We start from the raw sequence: 6,128 nt of genomic DNA, 5'->3' as shown, positions 1-6,128 counted from the left end.
CAAAGTTCTGTATCACTAAGAATCATCCTTAAGTCATAGAAAAGCTAGGACAACCTGTAAGCTACCTATTTGTAAGGATACCACTTTATATGTCTGCAGATAGTGTGGGCTCCATCCCACTAAAAAGAGAAAAAGAAAGTATCATTAGTCAGGGACCTTCCCTTCCAGCCAACATCCCTGCAATGCATGTGGTCACCACAGCCATGCAGCCACTGCCAGGTTCCTGAAGCTGTCAACTCATCGTTCTACAGCTGAGTCTCTCTCCCAGCCACAGTTTGAGAATAGGAGACCTCATCTATTCCATTCCTTACCAGCATCGCTAAATTGCTCTCTACAACCCAGCATCTGCCCCAACACAGAGATTGTCCCCTCCTTCTAAAGACCAACTCTGCCCTCTGGAACTTCTCCATGGTAAATAGACACTTTGAACCTCTTCAGTCTTTTTCCACAATCATCACTCCATTTCCTTTGTCATACAGAAAGCCCATGTGCCTTGTGAAGATAACATTTATCTACACGCTTAGGTGTAAGATTTTGCTCTTTATGCGAGACTAGGAAATAGGAACAGAAATCTTGCCTTCAACTTCAGAGCTTTTTGTCCATTCCCTTCTACACCATCAAATAGCCTTTTAAGCTTACTCACAATCCCTTCCCCACTCAGTTCCACCACCTTCTCAGCATCCTCATCACGATAACTCCAGCCTTCAAGTTGAATGACTTCTTTGACTCAAACTCACCTCTTCCTCCTTCTGTGATGGCCACCCTCACCACCATCCCTTGCTGGACTGCTTCTAGTCTAAATTACCAATCGCAGCATTCTACTTTCCAGCAGCAATTTTCAGTGATTTCACACTCCACACCAGTACTTACACAAGGCAGATCTTTGATCTCAGTAAGCACCACAGCTTTTTTTTTTCTCTCATGCCATCTCTCCATCCAGCAAACACCAGTTGTCATCCCAGATGGTCACCCAGCTAACCCATCATTACAATCTTATGTTTTTGTAAGAAGTCTAAACTTCCTTGCTTCTCAGACTTCCTCTTCACTTACATACCAAGCCCCAGTTAACCTTGTAGAAAATTATACAACTGAGAAAACTGTTCTCACAGTAAATTTAGATTCATAACTCTCACTGAACTTGTAATATTTCCCAATAAGCAATTCTTTTCCCTTCTCCGTAAAGAATTCATACTGCTCCATCTCAACAAATCTCCAGACTTCCCTCCAGGCTTTCCTCAGCGGATGAGATTATTTCCACTGAGATTTGGAACCATCGTCTGAGGATGCCCTCAGCTATCCAGCCCCAGATCTAGAAACTACCGAAATCTGCATTTACCTCTTTCCAGGAGAGAAAGTGTTCCCTCCGTGAAAGCCCATTCTTCCTACAAAGCTTCTTTTAGAAATGAAAGGACATCAGTTCTACAGGTTCTCTCCTGAATCTACAATTTCTTACTTACAGAATTAAATTATTCTCATCAACATAAAAATATACCATTTCCCACAAAACCAAGGAAGAAACACAATAAATATCTATTTCCTTGGATATCATACCCTACTCTAGTCACTATTTTCTCTTTCCTTCCTTTATAGTCAAATCTATGAAAAGTTTAATTTATATATACCACCATATGTTTTTATTACCTTCACAGATCCATTTACTCAGGTAAGACCTTCACTCATGCCACTTAACAAATCTAAAGTCACAGTGTGATTCCTCTGTTGCTCTATCTGGTGAACTTTTTTTTTTTTTTTTTTTTTTTTTTGTACCAGAGGTTGAACTCAGGGCCTTGTGTCTGTGAAGCAGGCAGGGCCCCGGTGAACACTTCAATCCTCACTCTTTTCTGAGCTTGTTATCTCTGTATTACGTGGAGCTACCCATTTTCCTAGTTCATGAAACGTTCTCTTCCTTAGATTTCCATGGTGTATGATCTCCGTGCTCCTTCTATCTCTCAGACAGTTCTCAATTTATCTACAATCTACTCTTCTCCTTCTAGATCTTGGCAAGTAGTAGAGTTAAACCTGGATTTGAATCTCTGCACATACACTTTTGGGAAATCTCACACATCCCGTTATATGTCATTGCATACGTTCAAAGTACTCCAATATTCTGACCTACATATTTGTTCCCTCACCTTCCTTCACCTCTGCTAGGTCTCCAATCACATCAAACTTATTGTGCCTAAAATTTAAATGCTAACTCTGCCAGCAGCCTCTATATTCTGCTGGCCCAGACCGCACTCTAGGAGGAAATTGTCTTGCCCTGCTCTTCCCTTGACCACCTCCCACACCACTACAATCTCTAATCTGCTTCTTACTCCTAGAAGTGTGTACAGCCGAGCCATGATTCCACAGTCTCGAGTGGAGGATGACATGGCCGTACCTATCTCTGGGAACAAGGGGCAGCCTGGAAACTGCTGTGGACAGTGCTTGGGAAGGGTGACAGGATGGCATTGAACTTGTCAGTGTGACGTCTCCACACTCAAGCACAGTGGGAGGAAGCTGAGATCAGAAGATGGAAGGGGCTGGTGCAAGTCAAGGGCTTAATCTCGCCACCAAGTTACATATAAAAGAATGAAGATGAGGCCAGACTGCAATGTGTCCTCATTTGCAGTGCAAAATTGAAGAAATGTCTTAAAATTACCTTTAATCAACTCAAACAAAACTTGTGAAGTAAAGCAGATATAAACACACAGAGGACAATTGATCAGACTTGAAATGCCTAAAATCTGTATAAAACAGCAGAAAGAGAAAGGATATCAATTTTGGGGAGAATAAGAATATAATGACTAGTTTCAGCAATTGATAAAATGGGGCAAATACAATGCATACCCATTTTTGGTGTGTTCAAAATGCTATGCTTCTAAATCATAAAGTACGATTCCTATTTTACTGAGAGCTTTCTCATTACATACTATATCCCTTAAATTAATCTAGTGGTCAGACTCTATATTAACTCTCAATTCTACGGATGGCTTGGAGGCCTATAAACAATTACGGGATTTGAGTCCTCCAGCACTGAATACATGGATTAATATTTCAGGAAACTAATTAAGGCAGAAGCATTTTCAGCCTAAATGTTTCCCTAGAGGTTTTTAAAGGAAACGTCAGAAAAACTCATCGCAATCTTTGCTTATAAACTTATAATCAAAAGCAATTTCAGGGTAGAAAATAGAGATCAAATGAAAAAAAGTTAACATCCCTGAAGTAAACTTATTGCTTCTTATAACCATCACCACTACTCAAGACAGAGCTGGCGCTCTCAGGCTACTCCCAGGCTAACCACTTGCCACCCACAAAGACGGGACCACAAAGCTCCGAATCATTAAATGGCAGGATAGGTGACTACTGAGAGAACCAGGAAACTAGCATCCAAAGTAAGAGCCAGATAGATGGTATTTGAAAAATGCGAGACCTCTGCGGTGAATCTCTAGTCCCCTCCTGCCCAGTGCGAGATGCAGGGTTGAAGAAAAAGTTAAGGCAGAATTAAAGAGAAAATGTGAACTAGGACGGCTAATGCTGCTTTGGCAGAAAGGCCCTGGCCTGTCTCTTCCACCGAATTTTATTATTCATCAGCCAGGGCAAAGGTGCAATAGGTGTGTAGCTGTGCAGTACATGAAATCACCATGGAAACGAATGCCGGCAAGGATTTAAGGAGAAGTCAAAGCGTTTTCACATGAGGAACAGAATAGACAAAATATATGGTTGTAATTGGAGCATTGTCCTTCAAGCTGTGAAGGCACTGATTGTGGGAATGGAATTTGGGAGCGATTCCCCAGGCCTCGGTTACGGATGTTGTCTCCTATGAGCCCCACAGCTTCACAGGCTCTCCAGAGACTCTGGTCTTGGTCGTGGCCCTTAGTGCGGAGGTCAAGTTAGCCTGCGCTCTCCCTCAGTGCTCACGAGATACTTCTGTGAGTCGCGTGGCTTCGGTCAGACCCGCTTCTTAAAGTAAGCCATCCAGGGACTGAACTCTCTGCAGCCTGCACTTCTTAAGGCATGTTTTGGGCATAATCAATGTCGTGGGAGAAAAACGAAAAATTGTTTTAAAAGTTCTTAACAAAGTGATACTCGGGATAATCCCAGCTTTCTTGGTATTAGCAACGTCAGTCCATTCAGGTTTATGCTGTGTACAAAAATTCTATCCAGCAAACATTTCAAGATAGATCCAAAGGTTCTGAAGAATGGCTCTTAAACAAAAAATAGAGGAAATCATAGTGTCAAGGGCCAGCGACAATGAAGCTAATAACAATTAGAACCACAGCAGTCTGAGGAAGGTTACAGAGGGTTACTCCATAAAAGCAAATGCAAAATATCACTTAGGACATCAAAATGACTTATGATGATGCTTCTGCTTCTGCTGCTGTGTTTAGATTGCTCTTCCCTGAGGAAAATTGCTAATCTATTGTGCATTTAAACGAGTAGTGTCCTCTTTTTTAACGAATATGACACATTGCACTGCAAGATGAAATCAGTGTAGTCACTGTAAACTTGAATCATTGCGTTTAAGAACAACATTCTCACCCTCTCTACTAAAATTTCCCGTTCTCCACCTACACATATTCCAGCCACGACTTTCTTTTGAGGTGCTTTCCATGATGTCAAGAGTTTGGTGACCAGTGGCAAATCTTCTTTATCTCTGAAAACTTTGATAATTATTGCACACTACTGATGATGCTTCAATCCAATTTAGGAGTCAAATAGCACTGGAGTATCCTAGCATTACCTGTAAGTGATTTCATGAAGGCAGAAGCATTTTCCACCTAAATGTTTCCCTAGGGGTTTTTAAAGGAAATGTCAGAAAAATTCATCACAATCTTTGCTTATAAATTTACAGAGTTGAAAGGAATTTCAGGGTAGAAAACAGAAATCTAATGAAAAAAGTTAACATCCCTGAAGTCAACTTATCGCTGCTTATAACCAAGGAGGAAATATGTAACATTTCATCTTAGAACATGAGCTCAGCCAATCTAACCAGTGTCCCTCTAAAGCCTATGGGCCCAGGCCCTCTGGAGTGGTTGCCTCCTGTTCTCTCACCCAACTCTGGCGCATTGTGCTTACTGACACCACCTAACCCATGTCTGTTACCTGCACTGGGGCAGATGGGGTCCTAATCTCTTCCACGTGGAGGGAAATGTCATTCATAAGTGTACTGGTGACTGTTGCATTCTATGCAACCGCAGCTGGAAACTCAAATTTTCCCTATGCAAAATGCATGCAATAAGTGTGAAATTACAGAAGGTTGGTATCAAATTCCCAGTTCTGGCACCTCATTAAACACTTTGCAATGCATTCTCCATCTAAAAAAGGCAGGCTGCGTGCATGAACTTGAATGTACGTGGATATGGCTCTAAAATATTCCATTGGGTGTGTACATGTCATCCCCGCTAATTTTAGTCCCTTCACTCAGAGGCTGTATTAGGCATGAGAAAAATGAATTGTAAGGTCAGGATGAAAGGCTTTAGAGAATAATAAATATCCCTAATACAAAATGTCTTATTAAGAATGATGCTAGTTATTTGCGGTCTTGCATTAAAAGTGACTTTTTCTACTGAAAAAAAAAGGTCATAATGTCTCTTTAAATATGCATGTTTTCATCTAGAAGAGGCCAGCTCAACACATTTTTCACAGACTAAGCCAGGGTCAAAAATATGGTCAAATTAACCCAGGCTTCGCCTTAATGGAGCTTAGAAAATAACACAATGGTGTCAAAGTGCAGGTTCTGGTAGCGTTTGATGACTCTGTTCTCTGCGTTCGATCAGAGAGAGAATGAGTGGAAATAAAGGCCCTGGCTCTGCCCACTATGTGCTCGGAGGTGCTCATCCTGAATGAGGCTGAGACAGGACTTGCAGACTGCTTGTGGCCCCTCCTCTTTGCCTCTTCTGCCATGACCAGCTCGCTACCCAACAGCCCCTGTGCACAAAGGAAGCCTTCACTCAGCTGAAGAATGGGGATCCCATGTCATTGTGAAAGAAAATCTAGGAAAACCTACTTCTCTACACCACTGCTATGGGATTTTTAGGGTAATTCTTTTTTTTTCTTTAGTTTTCTTTTTCTTTTTTTTTTTTTTTTTTTTTTTTTTTTTTTTTTTTTTTGTGTGGGGTTGTTATCTAATTGTTTTTTTCAGAGGT

The sequence above is a fragment of the Fukomys damarensis genome, unplaced genomic scaffold (assembly GCF_012274545.1).
Source record: "Fukomys damarensis isolate Sample0158 unplaced genomic scaffold, DMR_v1.0_HiC HiC_scaffold_6, whole genome shotgun sequence".
Taxonomy (NCBI): Eukaryota; Metazoa; Chordata; class Mammalia; order Rodentia; family Bathyergidae; genus Fukomys; species Fukomys damarensis.
The sequence above is the reverse complement of the archived record's forward strand: the minus strand, read 5'-3'. Positions refer to the sequence as shown.